The sequence below is a fragment of the Ambystoma mexicanum genome, chromosome 2q (assembly GCF_040938575.1).
Source record: "Ambystoma mexicanum isolate Mex_15411 chromosome 2q, UKY_AmexF1_1, whole genome shotgun sequence".
Taxonomy (NCBI): domain Eukaryota; kingdom Metazoa; phylum Chordata; class Amphibia; order Caudata; family Ambystomatidae; genus Ambystoma; species Ambystoma mexicanum.
The window spans coordinates 88,060,107-88,086,750 of NC_090924.1; the positions used below are offsets into that span (position 1 = coordinate 88,060,107).

Sequence of the window (26,644 nt, forward strand, 5' to 3'; positions counted from 1 at the left end):
GCTCCCCATTTATCTCCAGCCCAGTGATTTCATCCTTAGATCATGTCCTTTGGGCAAATGGTTCCATGGCCAGGGCAAAGATCAACGGGGAGAGCGGGCAGCCCTGCCTTGTTCCACATGAGAGCAGGATCGAGGTGGCGGTCTTCTGGTTGAGTCTCAGTGATGTTTTCGGGGCTTTGCAGTTAGCCAGCAACATCCTTTGGAATGCACGGCCAAACCGGAATGCCTCTAAAGTGAGCCGCATAAAGTTCCAATCCACCTTGTCGAAGGCTTTGGTGGAGTCTAGGGTCAGGACTGTCAGGTCTCACCGGTCTTGGGTCGCCACTTTGATGAGGTTAAGTGCTCGGCGGATGTTGTCTACGGTGTTTCTGCCTCCGATTAATCCTGCCTGGTCTTGGTCTATGATAGATGGCAACACGCGGACCAGCCTGTTCGCCAATATTTTTGAAAAACTTTGCGTCCATATTGAGAAGTGCTATCGGCCTGTATGATGAGCATTCTTTTGGGTCCTTGCCTGGCTTCAGGAGCATGATTGTAGTGGACTCCTGCATGGATGGGGCTATAAAGCCTTTTTCTCGGAAGGAGTTGAAGAGCTCTGTCAAAGCGTTCAGTAGTATGGGGCGAAAGAGTTTGTAGAACTTGGGCGGGAAGCCATCGGGGCCAGAGGCCCTAGGTTTCAAGGCCTCGAGTGTTTCCTCTACCTCTTCGGTCATAATTGTGGCCTGTAAGGCGGTTCTGTCCTCTTCCGATAGCTGTGTTAGCCGGGCACCTGCTACAAATTGTTCCTGGAGAGCCTGTCGGCAATTTAGCCTCTTCCCCCATACCGGGATCTGCCCTCTGAGTCCTTCAGGGTGATGATGTGGTTTCGACGGCAGGTTCTGGAAAGTTTACTCACCAGGTATCTGTTAGCTTTATTACATAATAGCTCTGCTTTGTCCTAATCAGGGACTGCGCTGTGTCCTCCGCATAGTGAGCCTCAAGTTTCGTGTGGGCTAATCTCACCAGTTTGGCTGCCTTGGGTGACCATTTCTTCTTCAGGATCAAGTCTGCCGCAGCCATTTCCTCCTCTAGCTGACCCCTTCTCACAGCTCGCCTTTTCCTGTGTGCGGCGGCTTGGGATATTAGTTCCTCTCGGATTACGGCTTTCATGGCTTCCCATCTTGTAGCTGTTGAGGTGAGGTCGGGGGGATTCCTTAAAGTAGTTCTTAATCGCTTTGGCTATAGCGTCTCGGACCGCCATATCATGCAACATCGGTTCATGTAAGGCCCATTAGCGTCTTTCAGGGGGGTCTGGGTCAAAGATCCTTGTGGTGAGGAGGATCGGGGAGTGGTCAGATAGAACCCTTGTGCAAATTTTGACTTTGTCTGTGAACTGCAGGAGCTGCCGGCTAGCTAGGATCAGGTCGATTCGGGATGAGGCGCGGTGGACATGGGAGAAGAATGAGTAATCTGCTGTGTCCGGATGGAGGACCCTCCAGGTGTCCACCACCCCCAGGGTTCTGAACAGGTGGCAAAGACTCAGAGCTATCTTGAAGTCCCCGGGTGATGGTGAGCCTTTTCTGTCCAGTGGGGAGTTCGGGACCCCATTGAAATCCCCACCCAGGACCACTTGGCCCTCAAGAAAGGGAAGGAGAGACGACTCCAGTTCTGTGAAGAAGGCCTCCTGACCATCGATTTGAGCATAGACCGCGATCAGCGTATGGAGTTGGCCAAACAGGTCCCCTTTGAGCACCACAAATCTGCCATCTGGGCTCCGCAGGGTCTCCTTCTCCTTAAAGGGTGTGCCTTTTGCCAGCAGGATCGCTGTGCCTCCTTTTTTCCTTTTTCCCGAAGCCAAGTATTGGGTCAGGAAAGCTCAGCACCGTAGTCTAGGGAAGTCTTCCGCCAGAAAGTGTGTTTCCTGGAGGAACACTACCGATGCTTGGAGGTCTTGTAAGCCGCGGAGGGTGGACTTGGGTTTTACGGGGGAGTTCAGGCCCCATATGTTCAAGGAAACATAGCGAAGCTTGGTATGTGGTGGGGGGGGTCCACTGGTTGCCTTCAATGGGTTGGTGCGTGGTGGGGTGGGGGGTTAATCGACAGCTGGCGGGAGTCTTCCAGTAGGGAGGGAGCCCAGCCCAACAAAAAAGGAAAAACGTCAAATCAACCAAACTCGACCCTAAGGGCCTCGTGCCGGAGTGACTGTCCATCCACTCGGCTGGGGCATTGCGTGGGACGCCCGGGTGCCAAGAGTATATCTTCCGGCATGGAGAATCAGCATTTAGTTTTTAAGCTTGTGACGCGGGGAGTTTCCCTCCCTTCAGGACTTTCCTCCAGTGACTGCGCTGTGACTTTGGCGTCGAGCTGCGCGGTTTGTCTGTCGGGGAGGTAGTCAGGTCTTCTTCAGGGGTCGAGGGCTCACCCCCCCATGATGCCACAGGCCTCCTCGAGAGCCTGAATCACCCTTGGCTGGCCCATGAATGTGAACTGGAGCGAGGTCGGATAGAGCCAGCGATATTTGATCTTCCGCTCCTGCTGGAAGGTCGCCAGTGGTCGGAGGGCTTGTCGACGTTGGACAGTTGAGGCAGCTAGGTCTTGATAGAGTTGTATAGTGGCCCCTTGGTACGTAAGGTCCCCCTGTGAGCGGCTGGCCATCATGATTTCTTGTTTTGTGGTGAAGAAGTAAACTCTGGTGATCACCTCGGGGGTAGCGATTGTCGGGGTGTTCCTGCGGCCTTGGAGTCTGGGTGCGGTCCAGGAGGAGCAGTGATTTGTCAGTCTGGGAGGAGGGTTTGTAAGAAAACCCGGAAATAGGCAGGGAGAGATTGGTCCGTTATCGTGGCGGGGACCCCTTTGATGCGGATATTATTCCTGCGGGCCCTGTTTTCCCAAGTCTTCCTGTTTGCGGTGAATGCTCTCGGTATTGTCCTCCAAGGATTGGAGTATCCGTTGCAGTTCCGCCATCTGGGCGGAGTGCTCCATGACTTGTTCTTTTGTTTCCCCCACTCTGTGTTCCACCTTCTCCACTCGACCGTCCAGGCCTTCTATCTTGCTTGTGACCTCCGACATACAGTTGCAGAACTCCGTTTTGATATCCACTACGGGGGCCTGAATATCGCCCTTTGTGGCCCATAGCCCCTGGGGTCTCATGGCCGATGGGGGTCGAGTCGGAGGGGGGTCCGGTTGTTTAGATTTGTCCTTCAACTGCAGCAGGTTAGCTTTGTCGGATGATTTTGGGCCCTTCTGCTTGGACATTTCGGCATCTGGGTAGCTGCTCGTTCACGTGGGTGTTTCTTGGAGGTTTTGGCTGAGGGCGGTTCTCCGTGTAATGGGGCAGAAGCAGAGCGGATCCCCCTCCTCCTCTTGCCAGGTGCTCTGGTTTCGGTGAGGCAGTATTTTGTGGGGCTCCCCAGCGGGTGAGTGGAGGGTACAGGCCACTTGCCGCTTGAGCGTTATGTCTATGGTGGGGGGGGTGGAGCCAGGCCATTTCGCGGGCTAGGCTGGTTCAGGCTAGGACGATGGGCCAGGGCCTGGGTCCTCCCTTCAGTTGGTAGCGGTGGGGTGTAGTGGAGGGAGAGCTCCCCAGTCTTACCTCAGATCCACGGGTACCCAGGTGAAGGTGGTCTCGTGGGGGCTGGCACCTCAAGCGGGGGGCTCCTTACCACAGGGTCACCCCAGGTCTTCCTGGTGGTGGCTGGAAGCACGCAGTTCAGGAGAGGGTGCAGCCTTGATTGGTGTTGGGCTTACGGTGGCAGGTGGGGAGGGGGCGAGGGTTCTCTGTGGTGTAGCAGGGCCCCAGAGACCAGCAGGTAGCAGCCTCAGTTGTGGTCAGGGCAAAGAGTCTGCGCGATGCCCCCTCATACTCCCCGGGTGCTTCCCCTGGACGCGGGCCGGCTCCCAAGCACCCCCGGGCTCGAGTTGGTAGCGCGGGTCTGGGCAGCTCCCCAGGGGTTGTTGCTGCTGGTATTGGGTAGAGTGATGGGGTTTACTGTGGCGGCTTGACGGGCCTCCAGAGACCTCCAGTTCTCAGCCTCAATCGTAGTCGGGGGCCTTTGATGTTTTCTTTGATGCAGGCCGGAACCTACGCCCGCCCCGGCAGCGGGTTGGAGTGCTGGGCCAGGTGCAGGTCCCGGTCCCCAGGGGTGGCCGCGGCTGGGTGTTGAGTATTGGTGGGGTGATGGGGCCCTCGGTCTGGTAAACTGGTGGAGAGGGGGGGGTCCAGCTGCAGTTGAGTCTGCAGTAGTTGAAGGGGGAGCTAATGGAGGCCTCCCCCCAAAGCAACTCCGGGCTACGGTGACACCAGGACAGAGGTGCTCCGGCGAGCGCTGGGTGAGGAGGTGCAGGGCACCCACACGGGTCCCCCCCAGGGAACGGGGTCCACGCAGCTTCTCCTCGTAGCTTGTAGTCCTCGTAGGGCTCTCCAGCTGCAGGGCGCTGGGTTTGGAGTGCTTCGATGCTCTGGCGAGAGCTGGGTCTCCGCAGCCCCCCGGGGCTCCACCTCGTGGCTTGTGAAACTCGTTGGGCTGTTTGGTAGTGCCATTGGGGTGACAAGGCTCTCAGTCTGGAAGGCTGGTGGGTAGGGAGGGCCTCAGCTGCTGTTGGGAGTCACGGTAGTTGGGGGGCTAGTGGATGCCCCCCAAGGCGATTCCAGGCCCCGGCAGCAACCGGTCAGAGACAAGTCGGTTGGTGCTGGGTGGAGGGGGTGCAGGGCACCCACGCGGCCCCCCCCCGGGTGCGCGTGTTCCCCGCAGCCCCTCCTCATCACTTGCAGTCCTAGTAGTGGGTTATCTCAGCTGTGGACCCGGTCGGCCTTCCGGCAGGGGCTGGAGGGTCGGTGCTGGCAGAGGAATGTCTGAGGCGGCCCTCGGAGGATCTCGGCTCCCCAGCCCTGCGTCTTCACACGGCTGCCATTTTGGGCGCCAAGTACAGGTCCAGGGAGGGCTTCAGTGAACAGGGGTTTCCCTGCTCCGATTCACGGCCAGAGTCGGGCTACAGGTCCTGAAATGTTCCGCTGCTGAGGAAGCGGTCTCCATGCCGGGAATCAGGCTAAAGAATGGGCATTTTGTGGTGGGAAACCAGGCGTCCCACAGAGCTCTCAGAGAGACTTCAGCATCGTCAGAGCCTCAAGCCACGCCCCCACGGGCTCAGTCAAAACGATAAGACAGAGCTGCTCCTCTTGGGCTCCCCTGCTAAGCTGAATGACTTGGACGCACTATTCTCCCCCTTTAACATTGACAGAAACACAATCAAAGTAGCCAATGTGGTAAAAACTTTAGGAATTTACCTGGATTCAGCATCAACACTAACTAGACAAACTAACACTATGGCCTCCTCTTCTGCCTACACTTTTAAGCCTATAACAGTTTGCCGCCCATACCTTTCCACAGAGAATTGCATTACAATAGCCAGAGCTTTAGTCCTCTCTAAGCTGAATTATTGTAACGCACTATATTTGGGCACTTCTCAACAAAACCTGAATAAAATGCAAGTTCTGCAAAATAACGCCATTAGCGCAGCTTTAAACATCCCTAGGAATCTTCCCATCTCGGAAACCAGACACTCACTAAAATGGCTCACATTAACCAAAGAATAACCTACAAAACACTGTCCCTCACTCACAAATGCCTCTCCAACCAAGCCCCTACCTACCTGTCTGACACCTTCTCCCGCCACACATCTACACACCCTATCAGTTCAGCCGAGAAACACTCAAGATTCCTCGCTTCAAGTTACAATGAGCAGTTGGGGCTAGGTTCCCGGTCCTTGCTGCCAAAACATCAAATGCCCTCCCTGTTTCCTTAAAAGACGAACCATCCTACCACCTATTCCGAAAAAAGACCAAAGTTTGGCTCCACGAACAAGAACTAGCTAGACCTACCATCTAACCACGCCCCGATAGCCACTTCACCAACATCTTCCACACAAGACAAATTTGGTGCATATCCTATGTATAGATTGATAATCCTACACCACAGGTTGGACTTATGTTTACCCTGAAATTTTGTAAAATTTGCTCTTGCTGTATATCTGTAAATTTTGTACAAATATGGTTCTTTTTTGTTTCATCTTATTTAAACTGTGTGTATTTGCGCAACTTGTAAGATTAGCGCCCAGTTGTCCAAGGGCTGGGAGCGCTCTATAAATAAATAAACTAAACTAACTCTATTGTTGGGGACTACAAGTCCCCTAACCACCTAAATACTGGGACAAGGAAGCAGGCTCAACAGCCATGTTACAGAGTCGTCAGCTTGTTAAGCATAATGACCCACACCTTAGCAGAGAGGCTTAAAAGGCTCCCTCTGGTGCAACCCACTCTCACTCTGGCCGGCCTCCCTTGGGCCTGCGTCGGCACCCACCTTCGAGGCAAAAAAAAGTGGGGTCATCGTCAACTCCACTCTCCTCTTCTCCACTCACATTTCGGACATTTCTAAAAAGTCCAACTACCAGCTGCACCTCCTCAGAGGTACTCTTCCTTTTCTCACCTTCCCCTAGCGGCTCACTGTCTCCAGAGCCCTGGTTATCTCAAGGCTGGACTACTGTAACAGCCTCTTTCTCAACCTCCCTGCCTCTGCTTTGCGCCCTTTGCAACTCATCCAGAACAGAACCACAAGACTTATCCTTGGCCCCACACCCAGGGACTAAATCTCTCCAGTGCTGAAATCCCTCCGCTGGCTCCCCATGGCTGAGAGGATCAAGTTCAAGATCCTCTGCATTGTCCACAAGGCTTTCTGGGGCCTGGGACTTACCTATCTGTAACAGTGTCTACCTAAATACTGTCCTTCCTGAGCTCTCCGCTCATCTACCTCCAAACTTCTGCGAGTGAGCCGGTTCTCCAAACAGAGATTTGCAGGGAGATCATTATCATCAGCAGGGACCTCCCTCTGGAATAGCCTCCCTGCTACCCTCCGTCTTGAGCCTGATCTCCTTAAGTTGCGGAAACTCCTTAAGATATTCCTTTCTCCTCTCCTTCTACCCTGCTAACCTTTCTCTCCGCTCTATCCCTGTCCCCCTCCTTTCCCACACAGCTTGCTGACTGGCTGACTTCAGAGTTTCACAGGTCCACGACACCCTCGCCAGTCCCCTCGCACTTGCCTCTGGGCCTGCACTTGCCTCATCACTACTACACTGTCCCATGAGAGTGGCATCTCTCAGTACTTACCCCAGTTTCTGACTGACTGGGCGCACTTGGACTCCCCCCTCAATCCCCTCCCTGCATTTGTTCGCTCCTAACCACCTCCCCCTCCTTCTCATGTCCCGTCTGTGCACTTGCACAATCTAAACGTACCATGCCTTGAAGATCGTCTATTTTCTCTGTCTCCCCTTCTTGCATGGTGGCACCTAAATGCTCTTTGAAAAACTGCAGAATCGTCGTCAGACCTATTTGCTGTTATCTAACTGTTAACTGTACTACATGCACTTCACTGCCTGTGCAGACTTCTGTATCGTTCAGAAATTCAAGGGCTCTGATTGACTGTTGTTTTGTTCCCTCCTTGAGCGCTTTGAAACACTGGCCTTGTGAATAGGCGCTTTACAACTAAACATTACCGCAGCTGGAATAGTAGCAGCAGCAGAAGGAGAGCATGTTGCTGGCAGTCCAAGCAGAAGTTGGTGGAAAGAGGCACCGGGACAACTGTGAAGCAGATTTCAGCTGCCTGTCATGAGAAGGTCCGTTTCCCCACTGAATCTGAAGTGCAGAGGTTGTGCAGCGGAAAGCGTGAAGGAAGACTGCTTCCCCCACTATGCAAACCTGATTGCAGAGATTGCGTAGCAAGAAGCATGCCAAACACCCTGGCTGGAAGTTGGTGTGCAGCCGAGGGTCTCAGGAGCGAGAGGAGCTCTGTGACTGTGGCGGGAATGAGGACACCTTCACAGAGGATGAATGTATCTTCAAAGAAGCCAGAAGCAGTCAAAGTCCTGTGTAACGCGACGGGAGCAAAAACAGAAGCCGGTGAGTGTTAGAGCGTCCTGATCCTTTGCGCGAACAAAGGCAGGCAACTGTAGCCAAGGAGAATCACTTGCGTGTGAGTGAAAGCCTTGTAAACCTAACCATTAATTGTCGGACAATGCAATGCAACAAGAGTAGCACTTGCGTATGTGTAAAAGCAAGGCAAACCAGATTGTTGACCAATGAAGATGACCAAAGAAGCACTCACGTAGAAGTGAAGCTGACAAAATAGTTCTAATTGAATATTAAACTATTGAAAGAGGCTAAAATTAGAATCGTGTGTGCTTAAAAATTATCCTGAAAGTGAAGGCTAACAAAAAGGATCATTTATAAAGCAGAAAAACATTGTAGCACAGGTCGAATGCAATATTTTAAAAGGATGAAACTTGTTAATTGTGAATGTTCAGTCACACTGGTGTAAAAAACTCACATTGTCAAAGCCAAAAGGAGGAAAGGTAGAATAACATCCTTAAGAGTATTTTGGTTGTTGACGTGGCAGAAAGACATGAGTGGCAAAGAGGCTGCCTTCTGGAAGATTAATGTTCAGAAGAAGAGTGCCTTGCTTACTTGGAAGTGTTGAGGGGCACTAAAGTGAGCCTTATAGTTTCTGAAAATGTGTTGAAAGTCACAAAGTTGCAAGCTGCTGAAGCTGTGGTAAATATTGATGTTGCAGAAAGACAAAAGCGGCACAGAGGCTGCCCTTCTGGAAAGTGAATGTTCAGAAGAAGAGTGCCTTGCCTACATGAAGATGTTGAGGAACACTAAATGTGAATATTGTCTTTTTTCTAAAGTCACAAGATGTTATACTGCTGATGCTGAGGTAAACACATTTGGTTGTCAGTAGATTTAAGACTTCAGAAGCACTGTTGAGTGTGCAACACCATCGGGCAGGCAAATAGACCCACATGGTGAATCTGGGGTGAGAGTTAACCAGGTGGAAGTAAAGGTGCCAATGAGTTATCCTGACAAAGATAAACTGTGATTGATGGGGCTATAAAGAAGAGAGCTGACAAGAAGCTGTATTTCTTTAGTCCTTGAAAGTAGCTGTATTTCCTTAACTCTTGCCAGAAGCTGTGTTCCTGGTATCTGACAAGGAGTTGTATTTTCTTTGATATGCATAAAGTGTGGCAAAGCATCTTGACCAAGAGTATCATTGGTGCTAATTGAAGATGTAGAAATTGTTATTCAAGGAAAAAGAAGAATATTTATTGGTTGAATATTCATTTAACAGAACTTTCTTTTGACAAAGTGAGGAGCCACAAACTGTGTTGGAACTTTGTTGCAAACCCAGATTTCCTCGTTTGTTTTTGCTGAACATTGGAACTGAATCCAACTTAAAACCTGTGGAAGGGGTCTTCACCCACGCTTTTAAAGAAGACTGTGAATACATTATAAATGCAGTTGCTGATGTTGTGAATTGCCCTATAATGTTTTGTGTATTTTATGTACAAGTGTGAGGGCCAGATATCCTTTGTTAGAGTGTTTTATTTTAGTTTATGATAGGCACGGAAATCCTCATCAGGGTAGGCATAGTGAGGCATTTATTGAAACTTCTACTTTAATAAAATTGTATATTTTGAGAAATCATCCAAAAGTTGTCTGCCTCACATTTCTGACCGCTCACAACACACAATAATGGAACGCAGCACACTCACCAACCAAGGAGGGCAGCACACACAACAATAAGCTGAGGGAGTCAGTTGCAGATCATAATACTCAATTTGCAATATCAGTGAGTCAAACCATGACAGTCCGTGAGGCTAGTCCTCCTTTCCTCACCCAAACAGATGGAACTGCCTGTTGCTTTACAACAGTGGTATTAAAACTTGTTTGTGCTGAGCCCCCCTTTGAATACAAATATTGTTGCAGAGCTGAACCCCTTGAGTAAAAAAATGCAAAAATGTGCAGATAAATGGTATCTGTTCTTCAAGCTCAACAATCTTTTAAATTCCAAATACTATTATTATGGTATTTATTGAGCGGCGACATAGCTTCAGGAAGCAAAGGAGCACTTTTCACATTATAGGGGGGAACGTCACAGTGAGGAAAGCAGAGTTTCAATGGAGCAGGGAGCCAAGAACAGTTGTGGGGGATGGCAGGCAATTTAGCAGTAAGAGATCAACACGCAACCAGGGGAGGAACTATTGGGGAGCAGATCACCCAATCTTAAGTGAGGTTGTTTCTGGGCCCTCCCAAATGAGTATCTGCTTATTTTTTCTAGTGAAAATAGACACCATAGCCCCTCTTTGAAAAGCTTTGGGCCCCCATGGACATATTTTGTGCCCTCTAATGAGGCCAGCCCCACAGTTTGAAGACCACTGCATAGCCAGGCTTGACCAAGTCCAATTAGAGGGAACAGCTGAACCCTCAGTAACTGGTTCAATGAGCGACCCAGTGGAGGCCTTGAAAGAGAAAAGATAGATCGGAAACCTGGGGGAAAGGGCAGCAGGTAAGGATGAGAAAAATGATTCCTCATTCTTTCTTGCATGAGGACCCAACCCGCTCAACCAAGATACTGCTTATACACTAGCTATAGCAGAATGCTTTTATGGGGAACCGAATAATTATGGTTTCTACCAAACACAGTGTCTCCTACATTGTCTAATGATGTGCACTTGGTTTCCAAATGACCAGTCTAATGTCATATTCACTCAAAATTGGGTAATGACACGTCAACTTGTGCCACCCGATTACTCATTTCAGATGACCTCATACTTATTGATTAGACAGGATTCAGTGTCTTGTTTAAGAAATGTTTTCCAAGTGTTCCCAATCCCAGGACAAGCGAGTGCAAATGTTGATGCTAAAAGAGGGTGCTAAGGACTAGCTAGCCAGCACATTTCCAAAAACTTGGTGCAGAGCTCCACTGGTCCAGAGACACTCTAATGACTGCTTTCCAACACAGATTCATGGATGACATCCAGGAAACCCTAGTACACGGGGCCATGGCCAGGCAACCATTCGTGGCACTTTGAATTGATCACAGAATCCAGGACTGCCGGTCTGAGTGCAAGAAAACCAAAAGGTATTCAACCCTCTTGCGTTTGATCTTGCAGCCAGGTCGTTTTCACCAAGACCATAGTCTTAGAAGAACCCATGCCCTAGATGGTTAAAGAATCTGCAATCCACCGTCTCAAGAAGAAAGCAATAATATGCCTGGTATGTTTACAGATGTAATGTTGAAACAAAGTTAATTTCATAACTGACTGCCCTTTATCACGTTCAGTAAATACCAAAACTTGCAGATAAACGGGATCTGTTCTTTAAGCCTAACAACTTTTTAAATTCCAAATATTATTATTACTGTATTTATTGAGCGCAGACATAGCTTCAGGAAGCAATAAAGCACTTTACACATTAAAGGGGGAAAGACACATGGAGAAAAGCAGAGTTTCAATGGAGCAGTGAGCTAACAACAGTGGAGGGGAAGGCAGGCAATTGGCAGTAAGATCAACAAGCAACCAGGGGAGGAAGTATTGGGGAGCAGATCACCCAGTCTTCAGTAGGGTGGTGAGTGGAGGGTTTGTCGACCTAGGTGTCAAGGAAGAGCCATTCCATGAAGAAGGGAATCTTGAGTTCCTTCCTGAAATGTAAACACTGGGGGGCAAATCTTTTGTTGATGGGGATGAGGTTCAAGAATCTTGGAGCATAGACATAAAAGAATTCCTGCAGCGGCACAGTACACATGTCTTTACGTCTGGTGGTTCATAAGCCACTGGAGATGCTGAGCCTCTCAGTGAGGTAGCTTGGGGACTAACAGGCAACAGCCTTGTAGATAATGCAGCAGGATTTTAAGTTGACAATTGCTTGCAGCAGTGGACAGAGCAGTTTGATAAGGGTTGTGTGATGTGGTTTAATTTGCAGAGCCATTTGTTGAGTAGTGCTGCAGCATACAGGACACATCTCAGGAGTGCCAGGGTAGTCTCCAGAAGGCCTTCCAAAAGGACACTGCTACCATCCAAGTGGGAGAGGGCCAAGACTTGGACTGCAGATCGAATGTTGTTTACTGGGATGAAGGGCTTGATTTTTTTACAGGAGAGAACGTTGGTACCAAGCCGTTTGCATCTTCCTTGTTATGTACTGTTTGAAGCAGAGGTAGGTGTCTGTCGAAGTCGAACACAAGGGACTTGTACAGTTGCACAGCTGGGGTGTGAAGCCCTCAAAGATCATAGCAGGGAGCCAGTTCTGGATATCAGAAAGAGAGAAAGAGGAAGAGGAAGACAAACTAGGAAGATTACCACTAGTAACATGCACTGGCCATGTCCCACTAATAAGATCACACATACCTGGAACTCATGGACCGTTTTCCAAACTATAAAAGGTGGAGCACAGATAGATACAGAAAGCGAGACAGGGCCCATGAAGGAAGACAAGCTGGATGGCGAGACGGAGGAGCAGCTGAGAGAGCTGCCGAGAACTAGGCCTGGGAGAACGGGACACCGAGACGCTGCGAGTTGAGGCAGGAGAAAGCATGGCAAGGGAGCTGTGTCTCCAAGAAGCTGGGAGAGTTAAGAGAAGGTAGCCGAGGGCCCGGCAAGTCCCTTTCCTCCATGCGCCAGCAAACTGCTAGTTTCCTCCCCGGAAACGCGAGGCCGCCCGGGAGTGTCTGAGGGGCAGGTGGACAAGATCCTGACCTCGACCAGCTGAAAACCAAAGGATGCACGAAAGCAATCACATCCGGTGAGTTCAAAGAAAGGGAGAGCACAGTTTGTGATATGTGCCATTGTTAAAGCTACAGTGTTACATGCAAGGCTACGCGTTGAAGGATGAAAGACATTGAACTGAAAGCTTGAATGTATTTAGCTGGCGATGGAGCCGATGAGGAACAAAATAACAGAGCGGTGCTGTGTGAAAAGGCACGTTGTTAAATGCTTCTTGAAAGATAACAGACAAGTGAATAATGAAAACAAAATGTGTTGAAAGACATTGAAGGAAAAGGCATGAGGGAAAGAGTTTGCAAAGAACCCAAAAGGCTAATGTGAAAGTGAATTAATATTTTTGTGAAACGAGGAACAGAGTGGCCATGGGCTCGTCCTAATGAACTATACGCTTTGCGAAATAAGCAACAGCGTGGCCGAGGGCCTGTTCTGCAAAACCAAGTGCAAGAAGCACGGACATTAAGAAACCAACCCTATTGTCAGAGTGCAAAACAATGGGGTTCTGCGAGTCCCTCTACCAGCACGAACACAGCCCATTCACCTTTTCTTGGGTGGATGGCCCCTGGGAGAGACTCTACCAAGTCTTTAGCTCACTGTCCCTTTCACAGAGGAGAAATCTCCCTGCATGTCAGTCTTTGTCCTGCCCAGGGGCAGTCCAGCACTGAAATGCTAGGCAATTCTCCTCTGAACACGAGTACCAAAGACTTCATTGTGTGTGTCCCGGGGGCCATCCGCCCAGGAACAGGTCAATGGGCTGTGTTTGTGCCGGTAGAGAGACTCCTAGAACCCCCCTTTGTTTTGCCTATTGTCAGAGTGGTCACGCTTAGGGGTGAGAACACCGTGTGGTTGTGAAAGTCTCTGGCAAAGTGATATTAATAAGGACCCTACTGTCGAAGTGGTCACACATGGGGTTCATAATACTATGTGGTTGCAAAGTTCTGACAGGTGAACATTGTGAAAGAGAAGCACAAAGGTTGGGGAAGGGAGCTGTTTAGCTGGTAAGTGTTTCAGCCCTGTTTAAATGTTTGAACACAGGCATGGGCAGCCTGTGAAAGTAACTAAGAAGGAACTTTGTGAATACATCTGTTTGTTTGGCAATTGTGAAGCTGGGTGAGGGAAGCACAAAAGAATCAATTGAAGAGAACTGTGATGTATATTGACCTGACATTGAAATAGGCGAGGGAAGCATAACATATTTATGGGAATTCTTTGAACTGTGCATACTACCCACCTTAAATGAACTTAGAACCCCAGTGAACTGAACTTGGATAAGGCAGTGGTGAGCCACTTTCATTGCCATTCTAACATTCTTTTGATACACCCTTTACTTTCACCCATTTTCCCACACTTCATTATTGTGAAACGTGAGGGCAAGTATAGATTTCTGACACAGACATTTTTCCTTTGTTTGACTGACAGACTGACTTGGACCATTTTATTTTACTTTGATGGTCGAGAGAACTCCCATTATAGAATTAGGGCCAGCTAGGAAGTCTCCAACCTCAGACAAACTTAATAAAGGTGTTGAAACGTGTACTTTTTGTGTCTGTGTCCTTACTTGTGATACCATGTCTGCCTCACAAGTCTCATTTCCTCTGAAGACCTTAGGCTGGCACCCACTTTGCTCTTAGAAGAACAGTATTGGAAGTTCTGAAGAGTGGCCAGGGTGCGCTTTAAAAAGACATGGGAATAGGTGTGCTGCACCTATAATGTTCGCCCGTCTTTCACCCGAGATCAATGCTGATATCCCTTCCATCTATTTCATCAAAAGACGGGAGATATAGATACTTAATGACACAACATGTTACCCTCAGAAATCTGAAAACCACCCACAGCCACTCAACAAATGTGGGCTGTGTCCCCCCTAATTAATAACGTATACCAAAAAAATCACTAAAATGTCATATTTTAATTCATTTGCTTAATCGCACAAGATTCAAAAACATTTTTTTTTAAATTCATTTATACCACATAAAAAAATATACACTGCTTAAAAGTAGTTGTTCCACCACACAGAGTCAAGTTTTACAAATACTTGAAACACTACACAGTAGCAACTCAATTCCTCTTGCTTCCTACTGCGTACAAAAATTAGCCCAACTTATATAAGTTTCTCTCCTTGATGTTACTATTAACTGGACATTCTTCAGGGGCAGAAATGTGTCTTGTGCTTCCTGTAGACTTCTCTATTCTTTCCTCTATGTTCCGGTTCCTATAGCTGAGTGTACATATAAACACAAACACATTACTACATGGGCATGATTGGTTATCTCACTAAACCTAGCCAAACCTAATCACCATTAGGATGCAACAAGTATTCAATTTATAATATACTAGTGCTTCAAACTTGTAGCAATAAATGTTTTCAGAGACGGTGGTGTGGTATAGGGGAGCGCATAGGGGACAGAATGAAGTCAGTGATAACAAAGATGTGTGGAACGCGCTAGCCCTAAGGATGTTTGGGCGATCAGATGACTGGCCCCATGAAGCCCAGGTTGACCGGTTCTGCAAAGCGAGAGGGAAGGACGGAGCAGGGGTGGAATATAGTGAGTGGGTGGGATGCAGAGGGAAGCTTGCACAGTTGGGAGTTTGTTTACTTGTTGGTGTTTGGGGGGGCTCAGGAACACAGGGTGTGAGGCGTCCCTGACGAGGAGGAGGAATTCACTGAAAAAGTATGTGGCAAGCAAGAGGACTTGGAGTGAACTGATCATTACAACAGATGGATAGGGTCACTTCAATATTTATGTGTGACAATCCTTTCTGCTTGCCTTGCTGAGCAGTCCGTGTGTTGCATTGTTGAGATGTCAATAAAAAGTTTGTTTTTTCAAAAGTGAAGGGCTGCCTGGAAGGGGAGAGATTTCACTAGAGGACCCGGTAAAACAACATGGCTAATAAACAAAGGAAATAATGATGGTTATTTATTTTTGGTTGCGAGGCAGAGCTCCACAAAAGCAAAGGAAATTAGCATTGGTCATCCAGAAGTGGACCATTTTGTTATATCGTGATATTAAAGGGATGAATTGTGCTTGTTCCATTGCAAGCATTCGTTTTCTCAGACAGATCCAACTGTATACTAACTAAGTGTACGAGTCAGACAGTTCTCATTGATTACCGACATCCTGGCAGACTAAAGAGTTCCGGTTTTTAATACCTACCATATACGCATTCACTGGATTGGAAACATGTTTACATTTTGCAAAGTTGAAAAAGTTGGGCGCATCATACAATAAATCTGTCTGAGGAAAAAATGTCAAATTAAGATTGAGGTGGTGGAGGGAAAAGAACCCATAGCACTTGGATCCCAAGCAAGAGTTGTAATCTCTGGTCCAAGAACGTGATGGAAAATACATATGCGCTATTCCTTAAGTACAATGTTTGTGTTCTTTTCTGTGCTGGGATTTCACAAACGTCAGCTGAGCTGAAAAGCATATCAACACTGTAAAAATGAATGTATTTGAACTGTGAAATTGTCATTCATGTTAATGTTATTCCAAATAAATAATAGATAAAACATAAAAAATCTAGAGAATTCCTGTGGGGCCGGAAGAGGACTAGAACTGCTTCGAGTACGTTGCAGAGGGATTATGCCGGGGCAGGGGGATCAGACTTCCCAACTTCGAGTTATATCATGTGGCTGGTCAGCTGTAGTTCATAATGTGCTGGCTAGATGATGCTTCTCTGGACACGATGCTCTTGCAGCCTTGGGTGGGACCTTACTACTTGAAGGAGGTGTGTTGGGTGCACAAGACTTGCCTACCCCAACTGTCACACATTTTGACTCTAGGCAAGAGAATGTGGAGCAGAGCCTGGAAGCTAATCAGCATTGAAGAACACTACTCCCCTCACATTCCCATGGCAATATTGGCTGGGGGATGATCAGACACAGGAAGGGACATCAGGAAACAGTGGGAAGGGAACGGGGTGGCCACACTGGGGGACTTACTCTAGGAGGGTCAGATGAAAGATTTGTGTACGGCAATTCTTAACATACATGAGCCTCCTCCGAAACATTGATAGCAGATGGCCGGAATTCTGAGTTGGCATAGAGAGTGACCCAGCATTGGAGGCCATGTATGACTTGTCCGAGGGAGGTCATGTTGAATCTAGATTATATGAATTCCTCACGAGTAAGCGCTGCACATGCGACCTGAAGGTACGAGCGAGTTGGAAAACAGATTTGGGTAGCACTTTCACCAATGCAAAATGGACAAGGTTATTAGTCTACACTAAAAAAAGTCCCTAGAAATGCTAGATGCAAGCTCACGTAACTGTACCTCATGCACCACGCATACATTACTCCCCACTGAATATCGCAGTTCAGGGGGACGCCGAACAGGGTTGTCCCAGGTGCAACAGGGATGGCACAGACATATTGCACATGTTCTGGACTTGCCAGCGATTAAACGATTTAGGTCATTAATTGCAGACAGAGTGGTCAGGGGTGGGGTGGAAATATGAGCGTTGCCCTCCGAGGTCTGGCTATTCAGTATGTTTCCACGGAAGGGGAGGGGAAAGGATAAAAAGAATATGGCACATCTTGCGAGGATGAAGGACCCAATTTGCATACTGGCCAAGTGCAGGATCGTCATGGCTTGGAAAAATGAGACAGGTCCCTGCTTTGAGGTGTGGTGTGGGATTTGCAGAGATGGGCCACAGCAGAGTTTACAATTTGGTATAGGGCTGTGTACAGAGGTCTGAGGGAAGAGTGAGGATGTGGCGTCCTGGAACGTGCTGACCCAAGAATTGTTTGCCCCCATTCCCGAGAGTCAGTCCACACAGAATGGGACACAGCGAGGATGCCTGCTTAGTAATTACATGCAAATGCGCTTTCAGATATTGTCAACAGATTTTCTATTTTTTTTGGTGGAAGATGGGACATATAATGTAGACACTTGTTAAAACGATGGCAAGACAGTAATGTTGCTTTTTGTTGTATTATTGTATGTCTATAACAAAACAAAAAAAGTTATTAAAAGAAATGAGGGGGTCTGCAGGGGTCTCCCCACTCATATATGGAGTAAAATGGGGTAAACGAAAAAAAATATATCACCGTTTTCGGCTGCCCAGTAACGTATCACATAGATCCAGATCAGGTAGGGGAAGAGAGATGAACCTCTACAGAACAAGGAAACATCATAGGAAAAGTAAAACGATTCTGACTGGGAGCCCCAAATGGATGGAGGAGGATCCTCCTAGAGGCAGGAGACTCTGATGAGCAGTCACCTTTAGGTGAAACAAGTTTGATATAGAGTGGAGAGACGCTGATGAGCCATACCAGGTGAATGGAAAGAGATTCTTGGTGGAAGAGCTATGCCTGGTGAAAGGCTAAAACAAAAATTACAAGCAGGACCCTTGCTCGCGAGACGAAAGGGGCTCGCCAGAAAGGTTTGGATGGATCCTTATCTGAATGCGGAGCATGGAGGCCCCAAGCAGTGGCAACCAGGGGGAAAGAACAGTGCAAGTAGTAGATAAGCGATGGATATCTCAGAAGCGTACATCTGAGGGGAATAAGGAGGTATTCCCAGCCACCGAATTAGACTGAAGCGCAAAGACAGACTTAGGGCAACAACAAATAACAGCGGTCAGCAAAGCAAGATGAGGAAAGGTGGGAGAGGACATGCTGCATTCTGGAACTTGTAGTCAAGATTCCCCAGAGTTTGACAAGAACCAGCACGTTTGGTGATAATGATAAAAAGCAAAGTTATGTTGCCTACTGGAAGTTGCAGTGAAGATTTCCAAGTGTATAACAAGAATAACTGAACATTGTGTCAAGCAGAGAAGAGAACACTCATTGACTACTGGAACCTGGAGTGAAGGTTTCCAAATGTATACCAACAACATTGCTAAAAGGAAAGAAACACAACATCGAATACCAAACCTGGACTTCAGTTTCCAAACACACATCGACCACGATTGAGCATTGTGAAGAGGAAAGTAACACAATGTAGCATCCTGAACCTGGAATAAGGTTACCAAATGCACATTAGCAATTACTGAACATTCCGACCAAGAGGCAGAAAAACCATGATTGTGCCCTGAAACCTGGAGTGAAGTTTCCCAAACTTACAACAGTGCAATTGAACCTTGTAATCAAGATGGGAGAAAATCATTCACACCTAGCAACCAGTGGCGGACCCCCACTCTCCCCACCCAGAAAATCCACCCCCCCCCACCACGTATAAAACAGCACAATTGAATCTGGTCATCAAGTGGTTGAAACCCCATTGTAGCTTGGCCCTTGGAGTGAAGTGCAACAGTGCAACTGTGCAACTGAAAGTTTCAATGAACATAGGGAAACCCTGTTGCATTTTGGAACTTGTACTGAAGCTTCCCATGCCTAAAATGGAAATTTTCCTAAAATAGGGTATTTGAAGATTATGGTCAATAGGGAGAAATCCTGTTGAATTTTAGAGTTAGTAGAAAAATAGTGAAAATGAGGGAGAAGCCCATTTTGCATTCTGAGACTTGTAGTGAAGGTTCGCAAACGGACCACAACAGAGTTTACAATAGATCCTAAAAGTAACATCAACGAACATTCAACCCATTATGCTACAAAACAATTGTTTACTAGAATGAATGTCCACAGCTCTTGTTTTATAGAGAAACACCACAATGTTTACGTTGCCTGAGAGCTACTAAGGGGGGGGTTCTGTGCTCTCATGCTACTGGCTGCACATTCAGTATGTGGCTCCACGGGCTGCCTACCTAGAGCTGTTAAATTGTAAGCGAGAAGTCAAGCAGGTCCTTTTTCATCTTTGCCCAGCCTGGCAGCAGAAAGGCCCCAGCAACTTTATTGTGCATTATGCCTTAGCCTTCTTTGGCACCAGATCACTATTTCTCTCAGTAAACACGTGTACAGTACCCAAAGAAGCAGTGGATTAAGCATTTCGATTCAGCAGTATGCTGTGCCTGGGGACTCAAGTTGCACCTCAACGATGTGGCCCAATAATACCAAACCTATTTTGGGTTGCTGGTGTTTCTGTGAAAAGGGGGAACAATGTATAAGTTTGGACTTAACGGATGTGTTAAGGTACAGGGTCAAGACTAATTTGAATGGAGCTGGTACCAACCTGTAATAGGACAGGCGAGTTGCAAAACAGTGTAGAATGTTACAGTCAGGAATTTCCAGTGGTTATGAAACATTTGTGCAACATTTCCATCCATCGCTGTTGGGTAGTAACATATGTGGAGGTTCGATCCAGCGTGCCGATTTACAATTAGGGTGACATGAGCATAGGTTTATTCGCTTATCTCTGGGAACATAATAAGAGGAAAAGAGCGAGTGCTTTCTTTTTTTGTGATGTATTCCTGGACGAATGATCTGCGACAGAAACATTATGTTGGTGATTTATAAATGTAAAATCTGGTTTGTAGGTTATCCGTGCAGATAGTGGTCTATGATTCTGTACACCTTTTAAGAGCACAATGTGGTGGTTTATTTCTGAATACGTGTAGCTGCTTCTTTCGAATAGGGTTCAAATCTTTGTGAATGTGTCTGCCATACATGCAGGCCAGCACCGCACACAGCATTTAAAGCGTGTGCTTTACTGGAATGCTTTATGTGGCTCAGCAATGACATGTGTTAATGAAATTGGGGTGCAGAGAGGCCATATGTTTCAGTGTCTCACCACAGAGACATGGCTAACACCCCAAGGACACACAACGTCATGTTTATGTAAAAGTAAATTATAATATATTAACAGGAAGAAGTTTATTCAAAATGAAGAATCATTCAGTTCAAAAAACAAAATCGGCAGACGTGGTGAATAAATACTCATGTCCAGTTAGTTCGAGAAGTCATTAAAGGCCGAAATCCAGTTTGCCTCAAACATCAGACATGGCACGTGTTATTTTAGGGTTAATAGGTTTTTACACTGTGCCCGGATACAAGCCCCATTGAGTGCACAGGTCAATGAAGTGGATGCTGTTTTAATAGCAGCAAAACAATAACTGATAGTTTTGCCAAAAAAGGTGCACGCCCACTCAAAACTCTACACATTTTCCCATCTGCAGGACTAGAAAGGACTGATTTCACGTGCATGCTTTTGTGGACATATAACAATAAAAGGGGGGAAACGCAGAACACTCTGTTTAGAAAACATAACAACATTGCAGTTTCGAGGTAGAGCACAGGTCGAACTAGTTTGCAAAACAATAAAATGCCATTAATGACATGTTAATAGATGTAAAAAGAAAGAATCAGAATTCAATGGAGAAAATTAAAATTGGATGTAAGAGTTCTCATGATTTCACTGAGCACCAAGATGGCAATGCCTATACCAGAATTTTTATTTTATGACCAATAAACCTATAAATTTAAAGGTTTTGTGGAAAAGAGAACACAACAAATCCACACAGCACCACACAATGTGCAAATTGTAATCAGGTACAGCCAGAGTCCAGAATTGTTTGAGGGACAGGAACAATTTGTGGAATTTCAACATGGTGCAGACTTCTAGCTAGCTGATGTTGGTGTGCTCCTCATTCGCAGTTTCGTATCTGGAAAGTCATTGAAAGAACATGGAATTGTTGTGTATGGATTCGATAGGAAGCCATTGGCAACTATTTCCCTTTCTTAATGCTTTTTTCTCCTGCTGTGAGGTCATAACAGGGGATTACAACATTCATAATCAACTGCCAGAACATCTGCTAGACCATCCAGACCAGAGATAACATCCAATGGCAGTTAAAGCATTTCTGTTTGTCAAACAGTGTTTCTATCCTCTGAATGTTGACAGATGGACATATTGTAAATCAATCAAGTGTTGAACTAAAAAATGCTTTAACTGCCATTGTTATTGTGATATGAACAAAATATCATTTTCTATCGTTTGTGAATATGATGAATGCATGAAGAAGTTGTGAATGAAGTTTGTTTGGAGGGATGTGTTTGTTCTAGGTTCATAGAGCCACATTTTATATGAATATAACTGTCATTGTGTAATTTGATATACGGTTTGTTGTAATATAAATAGCTAACGATTACAAATTGAAAGAGTAATCGGATGTTATCTCTGGTCTGGATGGTCTAATTTTCTTTAGCTTTATTGTATTGCCTGATAGACCACAGACAAAAAGCAGGCGTCCCTTATATTTTCTCTACAGAACATCTGCTAGTCCATCTATAATCTATATATGTGCATATTCTTTGTCAATTTTGATATAATCTTGATATTGTGCATGTGATTTTGTAACAATCCTTAGAACCACTTGGTTCCCCACTAAGCAATTCCTATCAATCAATGGCAGGTGGCTACAGCGGCCTGCCTATTAAAGAGGTGGTTATACATTTTAGACGGGCAACAATCCTATAGTAATGGCACCACATTTGTCTATAACACTGCAGGATCAGCTTTAATTTGGCTGTCAGTGTGACAATGATACTGTCATTTCAGACAGTTGTGGCAGCGATATCAATAGTCATGGATGCGGCAGTGGAGGTACACCAACATGTATGGGTCAACACGCAAGGCAAGAATAATATACCAACAGAAGAAACATTAAGTAAAGCCAATGAGCACCGGAGAATGTCAATGAATTCAGACAGAACATTAGGCACCACAACAAAATGTATGGATGAAGATTGGTATATATGTTGCAGCAGGTGTTCCTGTCATTCCCTGAACAACCCGAGGTTGCCCCCATACCGGACAAGATATTCCGGGGGTGGGGGGTACAACAGGAGGGTGATCTCATTTATGTATGTCATGTGTCTCAACTCCAAAGTAGAAAAAACGTCCCCTAGGGAAAAATGGGTACTGTTTCTGGGGCATGGGATATCAAGTGAGGAATGGAGATATTGCTGAGAAGGGATGAGAAATGTTGCAATAAATGCTAGATTTAAATTAATTAATTGGAAATACTTGCATCAATTCTACTACAATCCTGCCCCACTCTATGATTATTTACCAGGGACACTGACCAGCTGCATCAGATCAGGAACTGAGGCGGGTGATTTTATACACATGGCCTGGTGGTGCCCCTTAGTGTTCGTGTTCTGGGAAGCAATGTTCCAAACTATTGGGGAGGTTATTGGGGCGAGATTAGATCCAAACCCGATGATGGCACTTCTGAGATACACCAAATCGATCCCTTGCAGCAGAAGACGATTAATTGGGCTGCTTCTGTTCCTGGCCAAGAGGCATGTAGCGATGCTATGGAAGTGATCAACACCCCCAAAATAGAGAACTGGCACGCAGGTGTGCTGTACTGTAATGTAATGATATGGAAACGGAGTACAAGGGGTTGTCGAGCGTACAGACACAGGGGATATGTGGGAACCATACTTTCATTACCTGTTGAATCAATCACGGGGTAATTGAAGAACCACAGTGAGCATTGGAGGATCGGAAGCAGAGACACAAGAGAGTCTGACCGCAAGTACACACTAGGATGTGGACACTTTCTGCCTCCGCCACCAAATGCAGATTGATACGGTACCTCGAGAAACGTTCATATTTTAACCTGGTTGCACGTAACCAGTACAGATTGCCCCGTCTGCAATAGGACCTTGTCGATGAGTAGGACTGTTGGGGATAGTTGATGTCGGCATATAGAGACCGTAAAGTGTATGTTTTTTGTTATTTTGATTATGAAATGCCAATAAAAAGAAAAAAAAATGAAGATTGGCATATATGGTGCCAATACATTTTTAACTACAGTCTCAAAGTACAAAAGCATGATAGGGCAGACTTGCCTGATCTGCAGAGGTAAAAGCTTGTGTGGAAGACTTGTTTTCATACAAATACGAGTACGTTCAGAATTGAGCACACAAAATTCCAAAGATGATGGGGTCTCATTGCAACAGCTTGTGGGGATCTGCAACATTAGCAGCATTCCTGCAGATCAAGAAGAAAAAAAAACTGAGATGGAATTTGGCACAGGATCAGCTGCATTTGTAATGTCAAATCTTCGAATTAAAGCATTACAGTTGGTGGAAACATTGAGTTGCCAAGCTTACCCTGCACACATATGCAAGTAAAATCAGAACTGCCGTAGTATGTACTACTGTTAGCTTGAAGCAGAAACAAGCATGGACTTGGGGCCATTGTATACAGTACGAAAGCACAGCAAGCGCTAATGTTCGAATGCCAGTTAAAGTACAATGACGTGATATTGTCCCCAGCTTTTAGTAAGTGAGCACAGAAATTACATTAATGATAAAAATACTAAGGAAGCATATTTTGAATCCCTACATGGTCTAACTGCTGCCTTTATCCCGCAAAAGGGATGCGAGGGACGATCCCCTCTCCCCACCCTTCAAACTGTGCATTGAACAAGGCCTTTGTAAGTCCAAGATCAGGCAGGATCAAGGTAAACAGGACGACTGCCACTACAGCCTTGAGCGATCTGCATAGTTGCCCATCCAACCAACAGAAAGTAACACCTGCCTGGAAAGTATGCCAGTCATTTAAGATGGACCAGCGTCTGCCCAACAATTTTCAAGATGATCTAGTGGAGAAGAGGAAATCTAGCTGCGCCCCTCTGGCCGCACATTTTGGGGTTCGGCAAGCACTTTTTTCCTGCTCACTGAACATTGGTCTCTAGCATGGGACAATTCTAACTACAGGTAAGGCTCAAAAGCTTGGTTTGGTCTTTCTTCACTTTCAATCTCTCATTCATTCATTTTATTCCAACTAAGACCCCACACATCTCTCACTGCCAATCCAATACATTTTTCATATAACGGACTAAAATCTTTCGCACATCATATACCGTATAATACTTCCTGGGGAACTTTAAGAGAACAGAAATCCTGACGGAATAATTGGACATAACAGTCCAATTCTGTTCCCACAAGAAGCAGCAGCATTAAGTAAACAGACTTGGTTACCAGGGTATGCTGGCACACAGTCTGTAATTTGACTGCCATTATATTCAGATTATATTCACTATATTATGGGCCTCATTCAGAGTTTGGCACTATTTCGGCTGCAAATCCAGCGGAACGACCAAGCGGTAAGTCTGGCGGTTTTTTGGGAGGAAAAGTGGTAAATACTCCACTTTTCCTCACAAAATCAGCAGAATTACCACTTAGTAAATCAACGAAAACATGTAATTTGGCGGTGGGTGAAAAATTGAGGTAAATACATTCCCGCCCAAAAAAGTGGTATTCCTGCACCGCCAAACTCGAAATGGGGCCCAATATGAAGTTACCTGCTCATGGGCCTCATTACAACTGTGGCGGTCTGGAAAGAAGGGTGCCGGTCGCACTATACTAGCACCCTTTCCGAACCGCCACAGTACAACTCTGCGGGCGGGGGCCATTGCCCCTGGCAGGTCTGACCTGACGGGCGCAATGGCACCCATCCGCAGAGTTTTCACGGAAGCATCAGGGCTCCATGGGAATGGGGATTAACATCTTCTGCCGCCTGACCTCCCGATCCGCCGGGATGTTAGGCGCAAGTAAAGTGTTGCGAGTCCGGCAGCAACCCACCGGTAGCACCGGCAGGTTACCGGACGACTCGTAGTGAGGCCCCATGTCTTTCTGTGATTAATATACATACAGTCCATAATATATCGGAATCAAGAACATACATTCCTACAGTCCATAAAGGATTGGGCTACTTGGGATTATTTTGAAAACATTGTATCATGTCTACCATCTAGACTGTTAACTGCAGTCATGTGATACCTGCACAACCACATTGTCATGTTTTGAACAATATATTTAGGTACACTGAGTTTTCATTTATTAACAACATACAGACAATTTAAATATGTTGTAATAACTGCTTTTGCATATTGTTAATCTGAATTGGGTATTTTAATGACACTACAGCACACATTCAATGTGGCAATTGCAACGTCATCGTGTTCAGACAGCATATCATCACTGCTCAACACTGATGACGTGACATTATCAAGAGCAAACACTTATATGCAGGCAGTTCCTGCTGGTAGGTGTCGACATTATTTCCTATATGGGCCAGTGAGGGATATGTAAAAGAGATTGGTTAGTCATTGTGCTTCAAATCAATATCCCTTGGTAAACATTATACTAGTTCAGACACTAGCACTAGAAAATATGTATTTGAATGACACCATTCTGGTTGTATTTTTAGCAGTCTGTGTTTCTCCCTGTACTGGCGTTTAGAGATTGATAATTAAGTGGTTCAGGGATGGTTTCCCCATTGTTTTCAAACTTCCTTTTTTTCCACACGTGTAATGTAATTATATATATATATATATATATATATATATATATATATATATATATATATCATCCGTTTGTTTGTTGGTTTGTTCCCCCTCACAGTTCCACCAATATGCACCAACCTTTGCATAGTTACCTGTTAGGATCCTCCGGACGTCACTAGCTACATTTCATGTGGACACCCTACCCCATTCACCGGATTTCAGCCCCTGCACACATGAGACGGTTGCCTGGAAGCGGCAAAACATCAAGATGGTCGTAGGAGGACTGGACAGAGCAAACTTCAAGCATTTGGACGCAAGCAACGAAACTCCATGGTCCCTATGGGATCTTGAAAAACACGTTTCAAGGCCCTAGGACGCAGCATTTCTGAGATATTTGCACCTCAACGCACATAATATCTATGTGGTCCTAAAAAGCCCGAACAAAGCTAATTTTAAGCATCACGATGGCAGGAACAAAACTCGTAGGCTCGTAAACCAGGTTTCAAGACCATAGGACGCACCGTTTCCAGATATATGCACCGCAACACAATAGCACCATGCCAGGGTGAGGCAGCAGGTGGGGAGAGCGTGCACACACAATGTCCCATTATGCTACAGCACGGCAACTCTCCCCTCCCCTCCATGCCTGTGTATGTAAGACAGCCACACATGCCCATTCTCAGTGCAGAGTGCAAAGTACATCAAACGATAATCGACACAGAACAGCGACCTACAGGATCATTGATTTTGAACACTTGAGTGTCATCATGTCAGTCTACAGAACCTGTGCAGAGTGTGGGTATATGTGCACCACAACTCATGAAATTGGCAAAACATGTATGTGGTCGTAGAAGGACCAAACAAACAAGCGTCTCGGCGCCAGGAACAAAACTGAAAGTTCCTCCTGAAAACCACATTTCAA

At 46.3% G+C, this 26,644-nt stretch overlaps 1 protein-coding gene across 5 annotated transcripts in view; it reads right to left on the reverse strand.

Annotated features, from left to right (window-relative positions):
- Positions 1 to 26,644, reverse strand: part of ABCA3 (ATP binding cassette subfamily A member 3) — a 1,774,001-nt gene that overhangs the window by 1,469,906 nt on the left and 277,451 nt on the right. For 3 of the 5 annotated variants that reach the window (XM_069646922.1, XM_069646920.1, XM_069646919.1), the window contains one exon: positions 23,279 to 23,420. The exons of the other annotated variants lie outside the window; for them this stretch is intronic. The gene's annotated coding sequence lies outside the window, so the exon portion shown is untranslated. The remainder of the gene's footprint in view (positions 1 to 23,278; positions 23,421 to 26,644) is intronic. 5 annotated transcript variants of the gene reach the window in all.